This window comes from Ischnura elegans, chromosome 5 (genome assembly GCF_921293095.1).
Source record: "Ischnura elegans chromosome 5, ioIscEleg1.1, whole genome shotgun sequence".
In the NCBI taxonomy this organism is placed as follows: domain Eukaryota; kingdom Metazoa; phylum Arthropoda; class Insecta; order Odonata; family Coenagrionidae; genus Ischnura; species Ischnura elegans.
The window spans coordinates 58,025,264-58,051,521 of record NC_060250.1 but is presented as its reverse complement, the minus strand read 5'-3'; the positions used below and the strand labels follow the sequence as shown (position 1 = coordinate 58,051,521).

Below are 26,258 nucleotides of genomic sequence, written 5' to 3'. Positions count from 1 at the left end.
CTTTAACTACTGATTTTTTCATGCTGATGTTATAATTTGTGAGTGGAAATTCAGAAACATGTTAAGTTTTTTTTAGAGTTTAAATTGGTCTACTGCACTTTCTACCGTTTGAAAATTTGGTTCGATCATACATGAGTATTTATTTATATGTGCCCTGAATATATCAACTAATTGCTGATTGAAAAAATCAAATTCGAAAAAAAAAGATAAATTGGATCTTGTGTCGATATCATACATTTTCAGCGAGGTTTAGTTCAAATTCCTTTTTTGATCGCTTTTAAGTTTTCCTTCGAAGACCATGCGAACATTAGTATCTGAACTTTAATGATTATTTACTGCGATTTGAACGTGTTGTATATTTTTTGTTTGCCGTTTAAAATTGAGGTTATATGAGTTTGGAAGTTTGTAGGTTTATATCAATTCAAATTGAATCTAAAAATTCTTTACCACTGGAAACCATATTCATCCAATCCTTCAAGCGGTTAGTAAAGGTGAGTGACCTATTAATTGAGACGCGTCGTCTAAAATATTAATTCTGTCCTATTAAGGGTTCTAAAAAAATTGCCTCCATTGCATTTATCCATCGGTTTACTTTGTAAAATTGAAACACTCAATTTTTCCGGACAACATGAACAATTATGCATGTAACACTACCACCATTCATTACGACGTCTCCGAATTCGGGAAAATGATCTAATTTGCGGTGAAAAAATTACCTGTTACGCCACTTTCCTGCTCTTGCGTTAAAATTGATCTGGTATTGCCCTTTTTTTTCGATTGAACGATAAAATTCATTAAAAATCAGCATTGTCAATTCACTTTCCATCAAATAATTTCCTTTTTAATTCGTCCAAATGACATATTAAAACACGTTCCATCAAAATATTTCCGCCCAAATCTCCATCCGCGGGACGCTGCAACCAATTTTCGATGCAGGCTGCGGGATTTTCGTGGAGGGGGGGAAAAATTGTTGGTAGTGACCAGGAACTAGAGGCTTTTGCCCATTACATACCCGGATTGCAGGAAGTGGCAACCGTTACGATGCACGTGCACAGTGAATAGGGAGGGGAGGAAGCTGGAGGGGAGAGAAATAAGTGCCGGTTTTTCACTCGGCCCGAATATGATGGTGGTTGTGGGCCCTTGGTGCAACTTCATCCCACTACTTTCGGCGTCAAAATGATGTGCCGCTGAACTTTGTAAATTTATATTTGGACTCCAGTGAATGCCATAATAATGAATAATACGTAATTTTAAAGGATATTTTATTATCAATTCTAATATATATTTTTTTTAAGAAAAATTTAAAAATCGAGACACGCGAGACCAATAAATGACTCCGCGAACCATAAAAATAGCCGTTTTGTCAACTTCATGAACTCAACCTAGGGAAAACCACTGCGTCTACGACGTTCATCTTCCACAATAAGTTGCGCACATTGATTTAGATTAATAAAATAGCTTTTTCGTATTTTTAGAACGCATATTTTGCTGCAAAATAACGAAAATGTTTAAACACTATCCAGTCCCACAGTTTACCCTGAAAGAAAACAAAATTGATAGAAATACTTCTTAATTTATTTGCAATTTTTCTATGATCCTAAATATATAAAAATATTGATACTTGTGACTGTCAATAACTTCTATCAATGTATTGTTGCCAAACGGGGCCGCGCCGAGCCAGTGCCGGTTACCGGGAAGCAAAGTTCGCGCGCAAGACGTGACAACGCAGCTTTGGTTGGCTCCGGCGTGTTATTTTGATGCCCATATATAATTTATGTATACTGCATAAAAATCATGTATTTTCGGATCATAAAAAAATTGCAAATAAATTAAAAAGTGTTTCTATCCATTTTATTACAATTGCCGCTTTACATTAATTATCATTTAAAGTACAGCGGCACATCATTTTGACGCTGACAGTAGTTAAGCGCGCGCGAATGACCGAAATGGCGAAGCTCGCGTGGTCTCCATCCGCCTGGTCCCAATCCGCTTTCGAGAACCTCACCCGTTAACCACCTCTCCTACTTCGAGCGAAATATTCGTAGCGCCTTACTTTTTGAACTCGGCCCACAATACTAGCCGCGCTGCAAGCCAGTGGCGTTTGAAAGGGGGGGAAGACGGGAGCGGCCTCACCCCTCCCGTAATACCAGGAAAAATTGAGGAGATGGTAAATTTTAAGGTGGTCCTCAAATGAAAGCTTCCATCAATTAGCTAAAACTTTAGCGATTCATGTTTGTTAATGTTAATGGATTTTGTGGGTAACGCGCATCAAGAGTGGGAACTCGACCTGAGCAAATGCATATCAGTAAATTTGTTGAAGAGTTCGTCCAATTTTGACCATGTCCATTGTCCATGCTGTTGATGGTATTAACATAAAGGCAACTTACGAAGTGAAGTACCTGGGAGTTACGATGACCTCGAACCTATCGTGGGGAACATATATAAGAAATATTTCCGGCATAGCCCAGTACAGATTAGGGTTCGTCAAGCGTATTGTGGGAAGATTTTCGGATGAGAAAGTAAAAGAAAGGTGCTATTTCACACTCGTACGACCGCACCTTAAATATGCAGCGAGCGTATTGGATCCGGTGCAGAAAGACTTAATACGCGAACCGAACAAAGTACAAATCAAGGCTGCGCGGCTCGTCAAAAACCGCTACGGGCGTACAGACAGCGTTACCCAGATGTTAAGCGAATAAGGCTGGGAGCCGCTGGAGGCTCGGAGGCTGTGCGCTAGGCTTAGATTGCTTGAAGAATTGAAAATGGATATCTTTAAGAGCGACACGGAGAAAATAATATTAGAGCCCCACTATATTTCCATGCCCGACAGAAGCGATAAATTAAGAGAGATATTTTACCGAACGGATAGATATGGGAATTCGTTTTTCCCCCGAACCATAAAGGACTTGAATGAATGCCAGTCGTAATTTCCTTAGAGCACTTCCTTTTTATTTTAAACGGCTAGTGTCCTAATACCCCCTGCCACACGCCTTTTAGGCGGCTTGCGGGGTATTATCTAGATACAGATGTAGAAGACTTTAAAATGACTCCTCATCAGAGCTAACGCAACATTAGCCCTGGTGCATACATATTCCCTGATTGTTAGAAATTCACGCGCCTGTTTCTTAGTCAAAGGTGAGCTATGCCCAAACCAACTATCACTATCATTGATAGAGTTACTTTTCAGACGCGGCATATAATACTAGCCACGCTGCAAGAATCCAGTATTCTCGCAAGTAGGTATGCGATCGTTTCTGCACGCAAGAACAATGATGGCTTCCCCCTCTTCCTTCCCCTGAAAATTATGGTCTAATATCCCTTGTCTTTGAATTTTGATTGAAAATAAATTAATAACTAAAACTGAATTATTGTAAATGTTATTTATTGTTATAATATTTTTAAATAATTATAATCTTATTTCTATCTATATGATGCAGCAATTCCACCGTCTTACCCCTGAGACTGTTAAGTTTATATTACTTGTCATTTAAGTACGGAAAACACAAAATAAAACGATTGTAATGATAACCGTATTAAATATAGTCTATTTTTATGCGTCTGGGGGGGGGGGGGAACATGCCTCCGTGCCCTTCCCCTAAATCCGCCTATTCCCTATCGTAATGGTCATTCGATGCCGTGACTGTTGGAAATCTTGAAAAAGAACGAATAATTTTTACCGTTTGCCATAAAATTTCAGCCGTCTTGAACTGAACTTTGCTTTGAACCTTTGCAATCCCTCTCACCAAGATGTGAGTCGATATGCAGTTTAGATGTTTTGATAACTGAATTACGTATCCGCACTGCGGGCCCACCCAAATTGCATTATATCGGGCCATCGTTCCACTCCGAAATTCGCCCTTTCCGCTTGCTGTAAGAAAGGCACTTTGAAGCTAAACACCAGTTATAGAAGTCTGAAGGAGGTATATTGGTGACTGCGCGAATCAAAACAAATACTTTTCTAGCGTGTTATCAAATAGATTTTTTTCTATCATACTTGGCGTCCATTAAGGTTAGAAATCAAAATAAGGGTGCAAATGAAGTAGATTATTCAAACCTTATATTTTTATGTTAACACTTTTCCAACTATTTGAGCTGTCTTCAGCATCATTTTCAGTTGACTAACGTATTTGACTTCAATTACAGCATTAATTTTCAAATAACTCCAAAATTGGTCTGTAAATGAGGCTGTTTTATTTTTACCTTTATTCTTATAGTACCTATAAAAACGTCATATTTTTTTTCGTAAACGTAATATTTGCGAAAATTAAATGTATACTATTCTAGAAGAATTCAGGATTTTTATATGGTTATTCAAAAATCTCTGTAAATGCACGTAACGCTTTTATAGTAATATTGGAATATTTACCGTATTTTCAAATTCAATTTCAAGAGTACATATCATAAATCTGTGGTCAAAAGTCAATGAGATAAAATTAGAAGTGCACATTTTGAAATTTTATGATACTGATATAAATTTCATGAGTTGGAGTAACTTCCTTGAGGAGTGTTTAACCTTAAGAGCGTCGGCAAAACACGTTCATTATTCCTCCATATTTGAGAGCGACTCAGGGAAAGTATTTCGCGTTGCCAACGGAGGAGGGAAGTAGACCAAGTTTCAAACCACCAACACTCCTATCCAAAGTCTTTCCCCTTTCCCGTACATTCACCCCAGACCCAAACTTTCGCCGGCGCAGATCAGCTAGCCGTGCAGGCCCCCCTGAGGTGGGTACGTGCGAATAAATATGGCTTCCTGTCGCAATAAAGTGACCTCCTGGCAATGAGGAACTTGCATGGGTCGTAGATTGCTCTAAAAACTATTTTGAATAAGTCAAATGGATACATTAGCTCGCAAAAATACCTTCAGTTTCTCCATTCAACATCAAAAGAAATAAAAAAATTGCATTTAAAATCGAGAAAAATTTCTCTGAGCCGACCACTGCGCGAAGACACCCGAGCGTTGCCGAGGCCAGGCGTGACGTCATAGGTGCCTAAACAACCGCAGGGAGTAGGGAAATACGCTGAGCGCTTGGTGTAAAATTTGTTTTGAGGGAGTATTTAGCCGCTCATCGTCACTTTATTTTGTTCTGTTATTCTTGGGCAAGTTTTCCTATTGCTATTGTGCCTCGATTATTACTTGGGACATTAATAACGCGGCATCGGGATGATGAAGTACAAGCGTTTCACTTCGTGTGTTTTAGTTATCAGAAAAATGGATGATAACGTTGCCACTCGTTCGAATAGTACACCTGAAATTCATCTACTTCTACATAATACCCCGCAAGCCGCCTATAAGGCGTGTGGCATGGGATGATAGGACACCAGCCTTTTTTTAGGACACCAAAAATTGATGCCATGACCCTCATGGAATTTGTTAAGACAAATTATTGCTATACGTTGGCGGCAAATCGAGTTATAAAAGAAACTTGTAATACTGGAGGATAACGATCGTAAGCTGTGCTGTTGACATTAGAGTAAGCTGTGCTGTTGAATTTGGCAACGCCCGATTAGCGGAGAAGGTAGTCCTATCCGTCCTACGGTACGAATTCACGGCAAAACAGTCTGCACACAATCCACATGTGATATCGCGATCGGTTCCGCTGCCAACACACACACAAGCTACAACCTATTTCAATAATATAGGTAAATCCATAAACAATATACTAGCATATACCATAAAAATATAGCGGGAAATAGGCAAATACTCTTATCAAAAACTGGATGTCACTGTCACATTCTTATATTCATCACATACAACTTACAATAACAGAACTCGTTATGATGAATACAACTATTTATTCACTGATTTAAACCCTTAAATTAGCCCACACAGGTGACATTTCTCACTACTATTCGTTGAAATAATGGAATAACAAACTTCACACACAGTTTTTATTTCAATAGCGTGATCGTGAAATGTCATATCTACGGTGAACAACGGAGATTAGCACGCCACTGACAACTTTTACACTACTGTTAGACATTTATCGATAGCGTAATAGCACTTTTTACAATTCAATCACGATGGAACACTGATAACTCTTGGCCGATATTTTTCAACCTTGTCAAACTTTGTGCATTACAACCACTGGCACTGTGATTATTAGCAGTAGTTTAACGGGAGACGTCACGTTGAAAATAAAACTATTTTGGCCCAAAAATGTTCTTAGATGTCTCCAATCAGCGAGCAAAAGTTGCATTGACAGGAATTCACCCCATAATACAAGCACAGACAGTCCTAAACGACGAATTCTCCGGTACCTACGAATAAACGGATGAAGTTATTGTATATAAAAGCTAAGCGGACATCAGTAAACATCAAAATCGTTCTAATTGAATACTTAAATGAATGATATACCGTCGATAACATCAACTTACAATTAACGTATCCCCCTTCCAATGGCCGTGGCTCAGACTCCTAGAACGATGTTATTTAGGTATTATATAATTTTTGGTTTAACTGCACCAGTTTTATATTTTATGCCCGTACTCAGATATTAATATTATAAATAATGCAAAATATGAGGGCTTCCAAGCCTCTATCGTCGGATATTTATCTTTAAATATAAAATAATCAACACGTCTAACAAACGAAGCTCTCACAACTGCTGGCAACTATTACAAATAATCACAACAATAGCAGCGCGTGATGTTTAGGCACCTTTGACGTCATCGAGGATTCGTCGGCAGGGGCTTGGGGGGTGAGGTAGTTTTTCCCGCGCTTTAAAATTCGTAATATTCATCATTAAATATCTCGCGAAGGAAAACTCAGATAAACATGCGGTTTTCTTTGTTGTATTCAGAAAATAATTTTCTGTCCGCCTGTGAAATAAAAAAAATTCATGCAAGTTCCCCATTTTGGTTTTCCCTCTTGAGGAGAATCTCTGGCGTAGTGGAGGCACATTCGATTCGGTCGCAGATTGAAATCCCGGAGTCTTAAAAAACTATTATCGAATTTTGGCAAAAAAATTTGAGGTGTTCGCTGAAACGTGGTGGTGATATACAGGTGTTTCTCATAGGAAGGTACTGACTGGCGATTCCTCAAGATCTATCCCGTATCAGCTTCCATAGCTTCGGGGAAGGTTGAAGTTCACCGAATCGGTTTGATTACAGCTAAGTTGAAGGCAATGAGGATCTGCCAGAAGCTCAGCAAAAGCGTCGGGAATCTCATTTGGGTTCGCTTTCCCAAATCAAGCCAAACTAGCCCGAATGATTTGGTGGGAGTGAATGTCACGAATATAGACTCAGGATTTTCGTTCGTGAGTGTCGCCAACCCGAACATATGGCACTGAAAGCGTCTTCGTATTTTACTTTGTCAGTTCGCGCCATCTTTACGGCTAGCGTTGTTTCATTTCGAAAGGCTGGCTACCCCTTTCGCCATTATCTTCATGGCAAAAGGGATGGAGGACAGAGTATAGGTTTAACCTAACATGGCTCTTGAATGGCCGTTTTGTTCTGCCTATAAAATGCAGCCTTATGGGTTCATATCTTAAATTAGTGTCAAACTATGTGCCAGGCACTCAAGGCGTCTACGCAGTAGCCAATATCAGGAAGCAAGATAGAACCCCCAAGTTCTCTATAATTATGCTTCTCTATTTTCTCTATTTGCATGGTAGTATTTTCATGTCCTTAGGACTCTACGATTCTGGTCTTACAGCACCTCACTACCCTGTGTGCTTTGCCTATGTCCGGCGACATAGCCTGTGTCTGACTAAGGCTAGGATGAGTGCTGCATGCGTGGTGTCGAATCACCCCATGTTACACACCAGGCTGCTAGCAAGTAGCAGAGTACCTGCGAGCAGGTAGAGCTTGGCTTAGATAAGCATTATTAATACCCTATCAAACGAAGGAAACTTTCCGACCTTAGGCAACTTTAATAGGTGATTATTAAAGAGTTTCCCTGAGCTCTGTGCCTCATGCATGCATTAGTATTATCAGACAATGTGAAACTCCTATGTACTCGTATAGAAACTGGGTCCCTGTGCCGTCACGCGGAGTGGCATCGTATGGGCGCCAATCTGGCCTTTTTCAAATGCGGTTAAAATTGACCATTGACATTCGTCTAAACTGGGATTTCTAAAACCAAATAATTTGTATATTATGAATGCACTAATGGTGGGTTACGAATCGTAATCAATGCCTTTCGTTTACTTTGATGAAGGAAACTACCCTATTATGCCGTTTTTCCCCGTGAAGCTCGGATCAATTTGTCCGTCAGCGACGCGAGTGACGATTTTTGTAAACTCACTTAAATGCGCGTTGCGTAACAACGCATTAAGAGGCAAACTTGAGGATCCTCTTTCGTAATATTCCTGCTTGCACAGTACCTCGTAGATTCATATCCAGGCCAGGCCAGGTATGGCCAGGAATCCAAAATCGCTCTTGTTTATATTTACTTTTGAGTCTTCGCATCCTTCTTGGTAAAATATCCCATAGGTGTAATAGTCCGACAATCGGATCTCCTGCTGGATGACGGTAAATATGTCGTAGTATTTCGAACCCTCCTTGCAGGAAAGGGGTTGGATCACTCGTACCCCTGGCACTGCAAGTTGCTCACGTGCCGGGGCCGGTCTACGGTCAATAACCGGTTTGCATCGCGCGGTTCCGAATAGAGAAGACGAAAAAAAGTCTACCATTGACCGAATCCATTATTGGTGGCATCAAGTGCAACGCGTAGTTTATTACGCGTGCCTATGCACACGGCGCGAGTGCAAGAATGAGATTTCTGGATCAACACGGTGGGGCACGCGCTACAATAGTCCATCATTTGAAAGTGAGGGGGGTTAGAGTTGGGTCGCACTAAAGGTATTCATGGGGTTGCTCTTGAATAATGTAGACCAGATCATGTTGGCACACTACGGCCGATGTTTGGGACGATACCAAAATAACAATGGTGGACACTATATCTAAAACATTTATTTATATATTCTAAATGCATACAAGTTGAAGTGAATTATATATCATTTACAAACAAAAGACTTTATACGTAATAGGATATAGTTATTATTTAAATAAATACTATATTAAGAAGTAAATGCAATATACTTCGGAATTACAAACCAATGAGTTGGCCGAACGTAAATTAAACCTTATGCTATCAGAATAGACGGTTAGTTTGATACTGATTATTTTTTTATTTTGAACAATTAGTTATGCGGACTGCTATGTATCGGTATATATCAATTAGAAATTATCTAGCTATTGTGATTACTGTGATTTAAGTTGTGGCCAAACAATCTAGTTTAATTTCCCTCAAAATGGAGTTTGGATTCACAAATACGGATTGTTTATGAATAAATACTAGAATTATTGTTTTGCCAAAGAGCTAGTGCTTACAAACGATTGAGTTGGCCGGTCGCAAATTAAGATGCATGCTTCATGATACTGATATGATTATTTTATATATATTGTCTATGAATTATTGCAGGAAAAGGAATCTGTTGTCAGTTTTAGCCACATCTCTCTCATCGCAAACTATGCTTTGGAAATCGTCTCCACAATTTGGATTTGAACTAATCGCCTTCATGATTCATACTCAGTACATTGTCGATTCGATGTCCCCGATGATCACGGACCAGTCGTGACTCGATACATTTGATACATCGTTTGGTTCTCGAAATGGTATCACACGGCTGACATTCACCTCGACGCGCGATTGAAAAACGTCCCGTCATCTCTCATGCAAAAACCCTAATCGATTAATACATATGGCCGGTTCCGAATTGCATTTGCATATTTTTCGGAGGGGGGCGTCAATTCACGTCACCGGGCCCTGCATTTTCACGTACACCACGCCACTTTTCAATAGCTCCCTCACTTATTCATGTGGATGATGTTATTATTATTTTTTTCTCGTTTTCGTGTTTTGGCATCGTTTAATCAACCTTCGATTCATACCGGGTGGGTGGCAATCAATAACAGCCGCTGGCATTGTGATCAAAAATGGTGCGAAGTTCCAAGATACCTACAGAATGGGTGGCCGGGTACTCGCTATGAGAGAGGGAGGGGAGGGTTCCTTTGTTTGGGCCCCCCGGTACTCCCCCCCCACACACATTAATGAAAGAATGACCGCCGATGAAAAATTCGCATCGGGTGCAGACCCGCTCCACCGACCGCCACATGCTCTGAATGCTATCCGGAGCATGACTCGGTAATAATTTGCAAAATTTCGTTGGGCCAACTGCCGGGGTATATATCCTGCAGATCCGGTTGATACACCAGTGATCCGCAATGTGTAACACGTTCCGCTCATTTTCATGCTTCCAGATCTTTTCCGCAACTCAAATATTTTCGAAACCATCACTGGTCAACAATCCTAAGATTGGTTTGACACAGCTCTCCTCTCAATTCTCAAATCAGCTAATCTTTTCGTACTAACGTATTTCTTCTCTATTGCATCCTTCTTTACCCGTTCCATACATTTTGTTCGAGGTCCTCATTTTCCGTTCTAGCCATCTAATTGTTCCTCAACGATGGTCTTCATCAAGCCATTATGCCTAAAAATATCGCCCATGAGGTTGTTCCGTCTTCTAATCAAGGTTATCATTAGGCTCCTCTTCTCTCCCACTTTTCTTAGGACTTCCGCATTACTTATTCGGTCGATCCATTTGATCCTCATCATTATACTGTAGCACCACATTTCGAAGGCCCCTATCCTTGATTTTTCCGCTCCTGCCATTGTCCATGCCTCACATCCGTATAGAACCTTACTCCAAATGTAAGTTCTGAGAAACTATTTCCTTTGATGCGACATTAAGAGAAGATATTATGAAAATACATTTTACTGGATTTTTCTGAATAAATTTAGGATAGTCTTCCATTAAAATTTGCGATGTTGGTCTCAATATAAACGGCTAATTTTACCTTCAGACACATCCGTTTCACACACACACACATATCCATTTGCTCCCTGAGGGTCATTTATGGGGTTAAATGGAAGAAGGGAGTTACTATTATACTTCACAGTCTCAATTACACCTCATCAAAGGCCTTTTGTTATTATTGTTTTAATTATATACTTATGATCGACTTGCCAACCTGAATCGATGTGATAACTGTGGATATATGCTACTTATGTATAAATTAATTACTTCTTGTTTTGTAAATTGAAATGATTTCGCATTGTCTGAAGGTGCTGTTATTGACATAAAATAATCTCTTTCAGTGATTAAATCTATATCAAGAAACTGAAGATTTCCCCTTATTTTGATGATTTAAGCGAAACACTCTGTCTAAGGATTTTTTTCGTGGTCAGGGGGACATAATTAATGTATATAATTTTAATGCTACAGTTTTAAATGCGCTTTTAGGGATTTGAAATAATTCATAAAATAAGAATTTTGACATTTTTCTCTCCGGCAATGATTTTTATTCCAAAATCATTGATAGGCTATTATTCTATATTTGACCAAAACTTAGAGGTCACAGTCACCAAGCTTCATACATTTGGTGGTTCACGAAATCTACATGTTTGCAAAAAATTTATCTGGACTGGGAGACCTACATTAGGGCATTGCTTCGCGTGGCGAATTTGCTGGAAGTGTCTTTTGTGTAAGACCTCTGTGTTTGTCCTAACTTTCAATCAACCCCCCGCCGAATCTGGCTTTCGACGAAGTTAATTAAAAAGTTTGTTGAGTACTTCCAAAATAGCTAACTGACGAGCGTTCGAAAAGGTTTCCATCAGTTCCGGTATTGTATTGTCGGCCACATGGCAGGGGTTCCTAGCAGAAAGTCCGCATTCCATCATCCAACCGGTATAAGCCACATACGTACACCAAAGGATGAAATTCGACTGGAAAGCATCAATTCAATTGATCGAACTGCCGACCCGGATCTTCAATTGCTGGTCTGATGTGTTACCAGGTAAAGCAAACTTCATTTTCAGATCCGGGTTCGAATCCCGATCAAGCCGATCGACTTATTCATTTTTTTGTCTAGTAGTATCCGAAATTAATCATTTTATAATTATTAGTAAATGATACGAAGAAAAATCATGGTTTTGATGAAAATCAATATCTTTCATGGCGACACGGAGAGCATTATCTTAAAGCCGCAAAGTATTTTCAAATCCAACGAAACAACAAAATAAGAAATATTGGTCCGTTCGGATATGTGTAGGACTCTTTTTTTCATAAGAGTACTAAAGGATTTCATGAATGTCAGTTTGAACTCAGGGAGTCTAATCTCTCCCAACGCGTATCTAAAGTTTTCGTGAAGGTTAACGACTGTCGTCCTAACACTCCCGCCATCACTTTAGAGGTGACTTGCAGGGTAGAATGCATAAGTAGATGAATGATGTTTGACCTGAGGTTTTACGCGGCGTTTCTTCATAAGAGTTTCGGCTTCCGGGCGTTCCTCCGCGTTGAGTTGTCCATAGGTGACGACAGTTCTCCAGCCGTCTTGCTGGCGTCTTCAGGTCAGAAGTAGCGATGCATTTTATATTCTACTCTTTCTACTCTTCTATACATTCTACTCTGAATATATTCTATTCGAATACTTCTGACCTAAATATAAATATTTATGCATCGCTACTTCTGACCTGAAGATGCCAGCAGGACGGCTGTAGAAAATGTCATCACCTATTATGGACAACTCTAAGCGGAGGAACGCCCGAAAGCCGAGACTCTTAAGGCCGTTTTACACGGTACACGGAATTGCGCAATATGACGTACGTGCGAAGGCGCAATCAAAATTGCGTCGTGTAAAGCGGTGAATTGCTAGAACATATGCGAGAATGCGTGGATGCGAGGCGGCAAAATTGCCCGTCCTAATTTCGTTCATGCATTCGCGTAATTCCCCCCCTTTTTGGTAATTAATGCAGCTCTAACCTGCGCAATTCCGTGCCCCGTGTAAAACGGCCTTTATAGATGAATGATACAAAAATCTGTCTAGTGATTATTACAATGATTAAAATATTCTACCGATTAAGGAGGGTTTACATGGAGTATTTCAGAAGTATTCTGGCAGTCTCCCTTCTCTTCACGGATTTCCCTCATCGATTCATACTAAGGCCTACTCTCATTCTATCAAAGAATTCTATTCTCGTCCTTCCTCTCCCTCGTTCACCCAACATTCTACCCTCTAACAATGTTTTCAACATCCCTTCCCCGCTGAGTACTCCCTCCATCCATACCTTCTGTCTTCTCCGTTCCTCATCTAGAAGCTGCCTCTCCTCACTAACCACGTCTAGCATTTTGTCGTTCCTCCTCCTTTCTGTCTACTTTCTTTTCTCCATTCTTTTCCTCACCCAAATCCCGAACGACTCCGGTCTTTTCTCTTCCTCCTTCATAAGGGTCCATGTTTCCACACCGTAAAGCGCTATTTTCCAGTGAAAACTCTTCACTAACCTTTTCTTTAAATTCTTACAAAACGAATCTCTCATAAGCTCCTTCCTGTTCATGGACGCCTCCTTTTCTAACGCAATTTTCTACCTTGTGGCCTCATTACTGCATCCGTATTCCTCTTACGTGCTGCCCAAATACTCGAATTTCCCCTAGGAAAAGGGTCAAGTCATTATATCAACTGCATTTTTGCAACTGAAAACAGCTTCTATTAACTTACAAATACTCATTACTAAAGAGATCTCCGAGCGGCTTCGTTGCCTCGGGGAAGGATATTAGAATACTATCCATCCTATTTCATTTACCGCGACCGTAAAATTTCTCCCGCAAATCTCAAAGTCCATCAAACATATTGCGAAAATGGGCTAAGACTTTGGTCGACTATTATACTCCGCCCGCGCAAAAAACATTCACCTTCAGCTCTCGTGCGTCTGACCGTCAGACAAACTAGATGACTTGCGTCATCCAACCTTCATTATAGGTCCTCCAAAATCGGCGATCATAATCTAGCCCAAGTCTCGTCACCGTGCGGTGTAATAAACTCTCTCTCCAAACTCTCGTTTTGTAATCCCGTCGCGATAGCAACCGCGCTACCTGCGTCAGCTGCGAAAAAATCCCTCGCAAAATTATTGGGGCCACTCCTTCACTTCCCGGATAGATAGGCACGTCTACATGTGATGCAGCCGCGCACCACGGCTCTCTCCCATGGAGGCATTTTGCATGGCCACCAGCTACTTCTCCTAAGATCGTTGCAAGCAATTCTCCGTATTGTCGTGTAAATTTAATTACGTGGGGTCAAATATTTCGTGTCTTACTTTGTGGAGGTTTCCTATTTTTATAGTGGAATGATTGGCAGAGGTCTTTTCTTCATATGTTTCACCCTCTGCGGAATTTTCAGATGTATCATGAAGTTTATTCCTCCAAATAAAAAAGTAGAAGACTTCAGCATGTACGTAATGATGCCACTAGACTTGTGAATACGATAAATGCCATGCATCCGCACACAACGGCTCATTCCCATGGAGGCGTTTTGAATGGCCACGAGCTGTATTTCCTTAAATCCCTAAAAGCAATGCTCCATGTTGTCATGTAAATGTTTGCTATGATGATTGACAGATATTGAAAATTTCTACATATTTTCACCCTTTTCGGAATATTCAAGTGCATGATGAAGTGTGTTCTTCAGAAAAAGCAGCAAACTTCAGCCTCTACCTGATGATGCCACTAAACTGTGAAGACGTCTGGCAGTATTTGAAATTTTAAAGATGTCTACACCATTGCGTATAATTATTTTGCGTATTTGAGTGTGTTTATGTGTGGATGTGAGACTTGGACGATGGGGGAGAGAGACAGGGACAGGATTGGGGCATTCGAGATGTGGGTTTGGAGGAAGATGGAGGGAATACGGTGGACGGATCGAGTTAATAATGAGCAAGTGTTCTATAGGATAGATGAGAAAAGAACGTTGATGGACAAAATAAATCAAAGGAAGGGTTACTAGCTGGGACATTTGATGAGAGGGAATGGAGTTTTGAAAGTAGCTTTGGAGGGAACGGTGGAAGGGGTCAGACGGAGAGGAAGGGGAAGGCTGAAGTTCATTGACAACATAAAAATTGGAAGATATGGAGACTTCAAGGAGATGGCCGGAGAGGGGAGGGAATTGAGACAGCATTGGCGCGGGGGACCTGCCGACGGGCAGAACACCACAAGATGATGAAGATGCACCGTTGCACCACCATGATTGTATCAACCAATTTTATTGCTAAACAGCCTCACAAATGCGACTGTCGATTTCCTATTTAAAATTTGTTTTCAATCCCTTTCCATCACTCCCGAAGACTGCCCCAGCATTTTTTAATAGAAAAATGGTCGAAAATGTAGTTCATGTATTATGACTCGAATTAGAATTCCAATGTTATCATTTCAATTAGAAAAAATAACAGCTATAATCACCATTTCATCTATTTTGTTTATCTTAATAATCTATCTACTTGTGCTGTTAATCCTAAGCGAACTTTTTTTTCCAATTAAGCAAATCATTTTGGTACGGTGAATGAAATGTCACAGCATTCTTTGTTCCTTGGAGACCTCTGAGTAAATTTCCGTAGGCGTAATCAAAATGCACACTGCAAGACTCATGTATTCATACTTTGAGCACCATAGGATACATAGGCGGATTTAGGTGGGGGGACGTGCCTCCCTCCCCCCCCCCGCCAGACGCTTAAAAAATAGACTAGATTTTTTATACGGCTATCATTAAGTTCGTTTTATTTTGTGTATTACAGAGCCTCAGTCATTTAATTTAATATTCATAACTTTCAATTAAAATTAAGATAATATTTTACACAGTAATAGTTGTATTTTTTTAATCTCAAATATGAGAACACCTATTAGACCCATGTAATAGAAAGAAATCCTGGATCAGCCCCTGAGTGAATAGTTAATCATGATACTTTACATAGACATCCATAACCTTTAGTTCACGACGAATATTACAAGTATTTAAAATAGGATCCTCAAGTCATCTGAGGGTTGAATTAATTTCATTGTCAGCGCCATATCCTAGTCGTTTCGTCGGCTGCGTAATCCGTAGTGGTCTAAATAAATTGTCAAAACTTCGAAATACCCGAAATAATTGAAAATTTAAGACCTCACGGAACCGGACTAACAGAACACCCGGTAAGCTGGTAAAGGGCCATTTATTTGCATGCTCCAAAAGTTTCTTAATGAGGACAAGTTAGTTTTGTAAATGTGCGAGATCACATCACATCGTTGATTTGGATACGTTTTGCATTAAATTAGATACATCAGGCGTCTCTGTAAGTTCGCATGCATGTATAATTAATGATGTAAGTTTCTATTATGAATCAGATATGTGTATTAATTTATCTTTTAATTATAAACTAATTAAGTTTTCAAAACATTACTTTAAGGAGTAGGATATAGGTTTGTTCCTTGAGACTAGCCTTTTGGTGAGCTCCCTGGGGACTTTGAGGTCATGACACCGAATATGCCTTAAGCGTTGTGGACGAGAACCTATCAATAAGGAGTTCTCAATCCGGTGAAAGATAAAAAAGAAGTCAATTTATTGAAATAATAATTCAATCCTTGTATTGATATGCCGTTATAGATATTCATTTACACTTTGTATTTACTCTCTGTTAAACCCCAATTTCCCCAACCTCTGTAATTTAAGTAATTATTAGTTTATGCACTTGCGTCTTAGATTACCTTTCAATACATGGACTTTCGCAATGCTGATTAATTTTAAGTTTCATCACAGTACATACCTGGAAAGTGGTTATTATCATCGAACAATTTCCCTGCATTGGTAATTGGGATAGCTTCGATTATATACCAGTCTAAGTATTCTCATGTTTTCAAACTATTAATATTTTCTTTTTTACCCCAAATTCCAATGTTTTATGTCCTCGAAAACATTATCAGCACAAAAAAGTTATTTCTTAAACTAGACCTCTACTCGGAAATACTTTCATTCTATTGGCATTTATATTATTTTTGCGCTAAGATGGCTTGAATTCATAAAATTACTTATAAGGGAGTAAACTGTATCCTTTTCTTCTGCCTTGCCTAATATTGTCAGTTTTAGCTGAAATGGCTACGAGAACATGCGTCATCTTTAACACTTGTGTTAGGCGGCTACTAGTAGTGTTTACTTAGATCGCTCATCGCCCATGATAGCGTTTCTTGCAGACTTTGCTCAAGCCTTGCGATATCCTAATCTCAAAAATTCTCTGGGAATCTTTAGGAAATGCAATTCGCCGGTCCTTATTCTGTGGCACGTAAACGCCAATCATATCTTCGCGAAAATACGGCGTCATGTCTACGCAGAGATAAAAGCTCTGACGACCGCCATGCGCCACTTGCATTCCCTCCATGACGCTGTCTGGTGCTCTTCCATCTAATCTCGTTGGTATTTTGGCCGCGACCGTCGATAGGTGCAATTTATCGGCAGAATATACCTTCGCTCGCTATCTAGTCGGATCCTTTTGACAGGATGGGGAGGATGTAGTGTGATTAGCCTTGCATTGCCAGAGTCTCCTTGAATGGTGTCAATGCCAGGCAGTTCGCCATGCTCGACACTTTGAGTTTCATGACTTTCCCTGGTGCTCCACGTCACAGTACACATTTCTATGTTTTACCAAGACTCAACACCTATAGACCATATACATGTATATGTAGTATGCTCCTTCATCATCATCATCACTGGTCAACAATCCTAAGATTGGTTTTTCATAGCTCTCCACTCAATTCTCCTATCAGCTAATCTTTTCACACCTACGTATTTCTTCTGTCTCACATTTTCCTTTACCTGTTCCATATATGTTGTTCGAGGTCTTCCTTTCCCCTTCTTGCCATCCACTTGTTCCTCGACGATTGCCTTCATCAGGCCATCATGTCTCAAGATATGGCCTATAAGGTTGTTCCGTCTTCTAATTAAGGTTTTCATGAGGCTTCTCTTCTCTCCTACTCTTCTTACGACTTTCTCATTACTAACCCGGTCGAACCATTTGATCCTCATAATTCTTCTGTAGCACCACATTTCGAAGGCCTCTATCCTTGCGTTCTCCGCTGCTGTCATTGTCCATGCCTCACTTCCATATAGGAGCATACTGCAAATGTAGGTTCTTATAAATCGTTTCCTTACTTCCATATTTAAGTTTCCCGCTATAAGCAGGTCTCTATTTTGGTGGGATTCTCTCTTCGCTTTGGCTATTCGGCTGATAATTTCTCTCTTGCTTCTCCCGTCACTAATGATCCTGCTTCCCAAATAACAGAATTCATTCACCTCCACCAGTGTTTGCTTCCCCTCAAGTATGCTCCTTATGCAGCCGATAATTTGGTTTAAAATGCTCGAAAAACTTGATGATCAATAATTTCTCTATCATTTTAACTATCAATTTTATATTAAGTTTAAATGTGCGTTTAGTAGACCAACGATTATTTGAGAATTCAGGGAAGTAAAATGTAATTCCATTGCGTCTAACATTAATTACAATTTTTGACAGCCTTGTCTACTGCAGTGAACGCATTTTATTTTATATCGCTGCGTACAACCAAGTATATTTGGCTTGGACATCCTCTGCGAGGTATAAGGAAACTGAGTGACCCATTGTTGTCTGGGGAGAAGCCTGGACGGCCAATGGCCATCGTTTGATGTTCCATTCGATTGAATTACATTTTTCACCTTTTGTGTAATTTATGGTGCAATATTAGCTTTAATTTTTGTTTGGGAATGTAAGTGATACATAGTTTTTATCTGGTTTATACTTAAGTTAATTTCTATCATTACATGTTGAAAAAAGTTTTTTTTCTCTCACTAATTATCAGCAGAGAGAGAATCATAAAGGGGTACCAATTAAACGCAATTTAATAATAGAAATTCGGTGCATTTAAAAATTTCCATCGATATACGTAGTCTTAAATAAAACAAATCTTCCTTTCTGCAATTATTAAGTTGTACCACCTTCCAAAAGTAATAATTATTTTTGCATTTTTCGTTTGTTCCTGTTGAAGTACATTCTCTTGTCTGAGGTTGTTTGGCCATATGCTGAGCTGAAATTTTTTCTTCTTCGCACTGTTTTTCTCCTTAGAATAGCATGTCTTGGTTAAATACTGCCCGGATAGAGTCAAGCAACGCCCTAGATATGACAGTTCGATTTCACTTGAAAATGTTCCATGTGTGTGCTAATGAAGGTTTAACCAGCGTCATTCTGCTGACATATCATGATCTATCATGCCACTCCTCCTCTCTGAACCACGTCGACGCCTTAATTAAGTCGTTGAGGGTGCATATACCCCGTATCTACAAGCGGCATCTTCACTTGATATGGAAATTAAAAGAGCGCTTCTTTTATTTCTCTTTCGACCAAAAGAACATGCTTCATTCCAGGATTCTCAAGATCTCGACTGTTTTAAGGTGAAATCTCGAGTCTCCGTGATTTTAGCACTGCAAGAACTGTTCATGAATCCCAAAATTATATCTGAACTGAACATTGATCACTGAGCTATTTAAGTTCTTGCGATTAGAACGGCCATCTCCCGCTATGTATTTCGATCAACTTATACAAAAATTTGAATTTCAGCACAAATTTAATTTTTTCACAACTATCTGTGATTATTTAGGTAAATTTAGGTATTTGCGTGAATTATGCCAGTAATCCAACGATACATTTTTGTGATAGAAATTCATTCATTCATCGATATTTTTTTGTCACGGGCATTCATTCGATACAACGTTCAAGCATAAAAGAGGATTATGATGTTAAAAAAATCATTAAAGTTGAAGCCCTTTCAGTCGTAGACGAATGTTTTTGGGATTCTAAACCAGAATGGAGAAATTTCAAAGACGATGGTCACATTAATTGCTGTTGAGTTAACGCTGTGGTAATGTGGTAATCATTTTCCTTCTGTAGTATTTTCTATCGTATGATCCTTTTGCGTCCTTTTGTGTTCCACAGTCTATCGGTTATAATCATCTCCCGCTTCACCTTTTGAATTCTACGTTCGACAATTAAAAAAAGTGTTTCATCGGAAATAATATATATTTAATGTATTGCGTAAATTATCAGAGATGAATCGGTTGATGGATTTACCCGGTGATTACTGATCTATAAATGCTTGTTGCAGTCGATATTTTCAGCTTAGCTATTCTACATATGAAAGATAGGAGTTGAAAAGGGTTAGAATGCGATAGGAATGTGAGACACTCGGCTAGAGATGAATGTCTATCAGCCGAATCATTATTTGGAAATTAGCGCTCACTAAAACTCAATTTGACCGCTTGAGATGTTTAATGGTTCACTTAACTATCGATTGACGGGTCACGAGTGATAGTTGGCAAAGCCTCTGAACTAATCAAATCTTAAGAAGCGTAGGTGTCGGATAAAGACCAGAGAAATCATATGCCACCTCCATGGCGTTGAAGAAACTGTTAAACTTCTAAACGTAAATCGTATACTAAGTCTGTCAAAAGGAGAGTTTTCTCATTAAATTCATACTGGTATTTGTGTGACCTCAGTGAGAATTCCGGTCCATTCAAGTTATTTTTTCGTGAGACACTAGCTTTTCCTTCGAAACCAACTTGTTTTATCAGATCAAACATTGTGATATTTCAGGGGTTCGTAAATAGGCTAATTTGAAATGAAGAGAAAGGGCCAGACAACACCATATGACCCAATGCAGTACAGATTGCGAAATACAATGCAAATTGTGCAATAATAATATGTCCGCCTGTGAAATGATAAAAAAATTCATGCAAGTTCCCCATTGAGCCATTATCAAATAGCAGAAATGTATTCTAATAAAAGAAAATAATAATGCAGTAAATAATACGTGAGTGTTTTAAAGAATCAACATCAAAATAAATGTTCAATTATTTCTTGAGAGAAAATCCAGTCTTTGGATTTTATTTGACGATTTAATATTTTTTTTAATTTTAGCGGGCATTCAATAAAATATATTTGGCCCCATGTAAAGAAAACAACGCATATACAATGTTAACTTTGGTCTGTTTGTTACTACAAATGGCTCACTCCGTTAGTTATATTTATATTTATCATATACACTCGGCATATTATCACTTCTGGCATTAAAAAATTTTTATGACTTTGAATAAATACAAATACCTTAGTGACAATAATTTTAGTGCCACGAACAACGGAAATGCTAAATAGCTATTATATATTTTAAGTTATCCCCTGGCAATTTTAGCTGCGAAAATAGCAGACTATTCAGCATGAAATAGGTATTCTCTTTTTCGACGAGCAAATAAATTTTGACCACTCACTATGGGCACGCTTCCTATGGGCTTCTTCTTTTTGAAATTATATTTCGGATAGGAAGTATGACTTGAAAAGAAAGCCCAAGGGGCCATCAGAAAAACGCCTCGAGGAAAATGCTGGCATTCATATTTTATTCGAAAACTTAGATTTGTGGATCCCATTTTAAAAACACGTGTGCATGATCGAGTCAGAAATAAAATTTGTTATATATCACACAATATTTATGAAAAACTCTACCGGTGTCGACCTTTTCGGGTCATTCATAGAATTCTATTACCTCTCGATACAGATGAATTTATTTTCATTTGTTTGTTTTTGATTCCACGGAGTGAACTCGCGAACCGTTTGAAAAGCAAGTGCATCTTATTTTCATAACTTAATATTACGTATATACATTTATGGTTTACACTATTTAATAAGAAGAGTTGGTTCTCGTAAGAAAAGCAAAATCAACAGTGGGAATCCGTGGATACGAGCCAATTAGCTATCTCAAGAATGGAAGCAGGAGGGGAGGAAAAAGAAAACTTTTGAAAAAGAAAAAAATAAATATATGTATTAATCCGAGTTATCGCACGAAATCATGAGCGGGCACGCGGTCGCACCTCGGTCGACAGGTGACGAACGAAATCGGGATCACGCGAGAGTGCTCTCCTATTTTCCGTTAGACCGGCTTGGAGGACGCGTGCTTCGGATAGGGGACCCCCATCGGAAAACGCTAAGGGCCTACAGCCGACGAATACGAAGCGAGGGAGATTATTATGGCAAGCCGAGGGGAAGATAGCGTCACGAAATTATAGGGAAAAGGTGTTGGTGCCTAGTGCCAGTAGCCTTTGCGGCCACCTTATTGCCTAGCTTAGGAATTAGACACGATGGAATGGTTTTTTTTAAAATGAGAAAATAATCAGCTCATGTCCCGGAGCGGTGCGTCTAGGTTCAGCGGGAGGAGCTGTATCTGGGTATCCGTATCTCTGTTGCCTGATGCACCCGCGATATCTCTCAGATTGATGGATCCTAATGGTGTTCCATTTATTTTTTTCCTTTTCCTTAATAAATGTTCACTTCCTCTCCATTTTATTGTTCTTTGTAGTGCTGTGTGGAAGGTGGTGGTGTGGATAGGGTTTAATTGTTAGCCGACATCGGTGTTTGTCACAGGCTGACGCCCACGGCCCGAGAAACCAACCGTCCGCACGCCATCCGTGCCGTCTGCGGAGGGCCACGTTGCCAACTGCTGTGCGTGCTCGTGAGTCGCCCAAAAATCTGCGAAATCAGTCATATACGTGAGTTTCCGTTCCAGATGTTGACCCATTCCCCTTTCATTCATCTCTTCGAGGTAACCGAGACATGCCTCGGAGATATTTTAATGATTTTTTCTTATTGAATAATAGAATAACAGCGGAGACGTTTATCCAGAACCTAAATTGAAATTAATTATTTATGCTTTCGATAGATGGTATAGAAAGAAAGTAACGTCGGAAAAAATCTCCTTCGTTAGGAATACGCTCATAATTTTCAAATAAAAAACTGCCAAAGTAGCCGTCCGCGTTTCATGAGTCAGTGACGTCATTAGAGTTTATCGGCCACGAGGAACATTTCATTGAGGAAATTAATAGCAATTATAAGGGTAAACGGCAAAGAGCAACACGAAGCCATGCACAAGATCGAGGGGTACCTGATACGAGGTGTAACGCTACGTATGGGTGCGTGACGTCATCAACTTATCTTCGAAAGGGTTCAGGCCGTTGGGGATTTTTCGGGGCTGGTAGCTCGAGGAGTTGATGTCGGATCGGAAAACTGAAAATTAAGGCTCTCTTTATTTTTAAACTCTAAATTAATCAACAGTGAAATAAAATTGGTGTACAAGCCCGGTCATCATCATCACTGGTCAACAGTCCTCGGATTGGTTTGACGCAGCTCTCCACTCAGTTCTCCTATCAGCTAATCTTTTCACACCTACGTATTTCTTCTCTTTCACATCTCTCTTTATTTGTTCCATATATTTTGTTCGGGGTCTTCCTTTTCCATTTTTGCCTTCCACTTGTCCTTCGACGATTGTCTTCATCAGGCCATCATGTCAGGTTCCGTTCCGTCTTCTTGTTAAGGTTTTCATGAGGCTTCTCTTCTCTCCCGCTCTTCTTAGGACTTCCTCGTTACTATCTCGGTCGATCCATTTGATTTTCATCATTCTTCTGTAGCACCACATTTCGAAGGCTTCTATCCTTGCTTTCTCCGCTGCGGTCATTGTCCATGCCTCACTTCCGTATAGGAGCATACTCCAAATGTAGGTTCTTATAAATTGTTTCTTTACTTCCATATTTAAGTTTCCCGCTGTAAGCAGGTCTCTCTTTTGGTGGAATGCTCTCTTCGCCTGGGCTATTCTGCTGATAATTCCTTTCTTACTTCTCCCGTCACTAGTTATCTTGCTTCCCAAATAACAGAATTCATCCACCTCTATCAGTTTTTGCCTCCCTATTTTAATGTTGGTCTTGACTTCTTCTCTTCTGCTGCATACTAAGATCTTGGTTTCTTCGTACTTATTTTCAGTTGATATCTACCATTACCATACCCATATTAATCAGAATATTTTGTAAATCCCTCTTTGTTTCTGCTATAACGGCTATGTCATCGGCAAATCTTAGCATGCTAATTTTTTCTCCATGGATATTCACTCCCAATGCCTTTTCTTTGATTTCATTAATAGCTTTCTCAATGTACAAGCCCTGTATGCGAACAAAGAAGAGAGCCATATGTTGTCCTGAGATTTTTTCAATTACTGCGATATAACGATGACACTTTGGCGTCAAATCAATTCATGACATTAAAAATTGACTGTATTTTTTGTACAATCTAAATAATAAACAACATTAAAATATTATAACACCTTCGGCAATGGAATTCGGGAAAGTTGCAAAACAAAACCTGTTGCATGTAGATGAGCGGAAAGTCTGTCGTTTTCGTTCCGGTCCATCTTGTAACTGCAAGTAGTAGCAAAAAGGCGTCAGCAATGTGCCTTTAATTTTCTTACACATCTATGCTCATATCGGAAAGATCACATTGCCATTTATATGTTCATTTGCCTTTTAGCGTAAAGCATGTAAATCTAGTTATTTCATCGCAGGTAATTAAATTAAAACTAGGTGCTGAATTTTTCCCAACATTTGTAATTAAACACTGCGCAACCTGACTTTGAATGACTATGTTTATCCATAAACATTTGGAGCACCTAAAAACTAAATTCGAAACATTTCCGCAATAAGTCGTAAACCAAGATTGCACGGAAGTGTATGAACCGCCTGATAAATATATTTCATGCTTAAAAGGGATTCCTTGAACTTTGAATCTGTTTATTATTTTTGGGGGTAAAATTTACAACCCGGTCCAATGTGAACCTGGACATCGCCTTGTGTTTCCTGGTAGAGGTGTATTTCATGAGGGAAATCCAGAATTTCCACGCATGCATGGGCGCAAATTCGCGTTTTTAATTGGGATAGACCGTATCGCGCACCTAGTCTAGATTAAAATCTACTCAACTCTTGCGGAAACCGTAAAGAACACACAGTCGTCCGAGTTTGGGGGAGGTAAAGAGTTGCCTCGGCTCGCATTTCACTCATTCCAGCGAGACGGGCCTTCACCGTATATTCGCGCACTCAAAACGTTTAATGATATACTAAGGGAGTCGGTATCATCAATAGTCTTTGCTCTCATTTCATTGTACCCCATGGAAAGGAAGATATCCTTATCCTTTACCAGAAATCGGGCATCCAAGCATACTACCACGAACCTCCAGTTGAGTGCTTCTGATGGATGCAAGAGAGATTCATTGAACATGTCGTACTCATTTGAAAATTATATTATTGTACGTAAACCATTCGTAATTCTGTTCGATTGCAATTTGAACAATTCAAGGCTGCATTATTTCATTATTTGAGATCATATTCGTTTCAGATGAGATTTACCCTAACTTAACCACGTGAGTTCCTCGATGGAAATAAATGCTTTTTTCCTCAAAGCAAAGCCTAATGTTAAATTCTGATGCGAATATTAGTATTATCCGTGTTTTTTTAAATGGATAATACGTCTTCCTACCGTGAAACCGAGGTTCAAATTCTTATATTAGTAGATGGTTTGAGTCGTAACTTTATGAAAGCGATTCATTATGAAAGTTTCTTTTTCATTCTTCATTCTTATATTAGGGTAAATAAATAAAATTTAAGAAAAAGAGTCGCAGGCCACTCTACATAAATAGTTTTGAGCGGTACATTTCTATAGTTCCAGGACTGACCTCCAAATATTGTCCCCCAATGGCTGTGAGATGAATTGATGAAAAGATCTCCTATTTCAAAATAGCTCAATTGTCATTTCTAAGGGCTGATTTGAGGTACACTAGGCTTCCTTGGAAATTAGTAGAAACAGAACGCTGGATAAATTCCCTACCGCTCAATTACTAATCCTGTATCTTCAGTTACTTTTTCGTACTAGTTTCCGCTAGTTGAAGTTCAACTCGCCCATATTATGTGAGTAACACATTCGTCCTGATTCAATGAAAGTTCTCAGATTCCTAGCTTAATTTGATACATATACTTAACCCTCCCCTCCGTTGGTCGCTTGGCGTCTAGCCATTTTCTTTTCTTTACCCTTATCGTGTTTTCAAAGTTAGAAACTGTCCTTCATTGTATCTTATTATTTTATGCTTCTGAATTAGTCACCGATATGATTTTATGTTTCGTCGCATTTCTGAAATCAATACAAATATTTCGTTGGTTAGAGGTACAATGCGTTGTAAGCTAATTCCTTCGCGATATTCATTGCAAAGTTTTTAAATTCGTTTAACAATTTAAACAAACATGATCAACAACTATTTAAAGCATTAAATTTTGGAGTACGCGACTTTTTGCTACACATTTATGATTGCTAATATGTTAACATCATTTAGATATAATAAAACTGTAAAAAAAAACGTGTGTTAAGAATTCTGAGTGAGGTTTAAGCAACGATCTTCATTCCATTTTAATTCTATTCATTGTCTTTAATGGGTGACCCGATAGGTCGACTTCTAGCGGTTATATTATTCTCATGAGAATTTCCAGGCTATCATCGGCTACAGTTGGGAAAGTAGGTA

At 39.2% G+C, this 26,258-nt stretch overlaps 1 protein-coding gene across 6 annotated transcripts in view; it reads left to right on the top strand.

The window, feature by feature from the left end:
* LOC124158935 (broad-complex core protein-like) overlaps positions 1–26,258 on the top strand; it is a 351,886-nt gene that overhangs the window by 177,971 nt on the left and 147,657 nt on the right. The gene's annotated exons all lie outside the window — the stretch shown is intronic.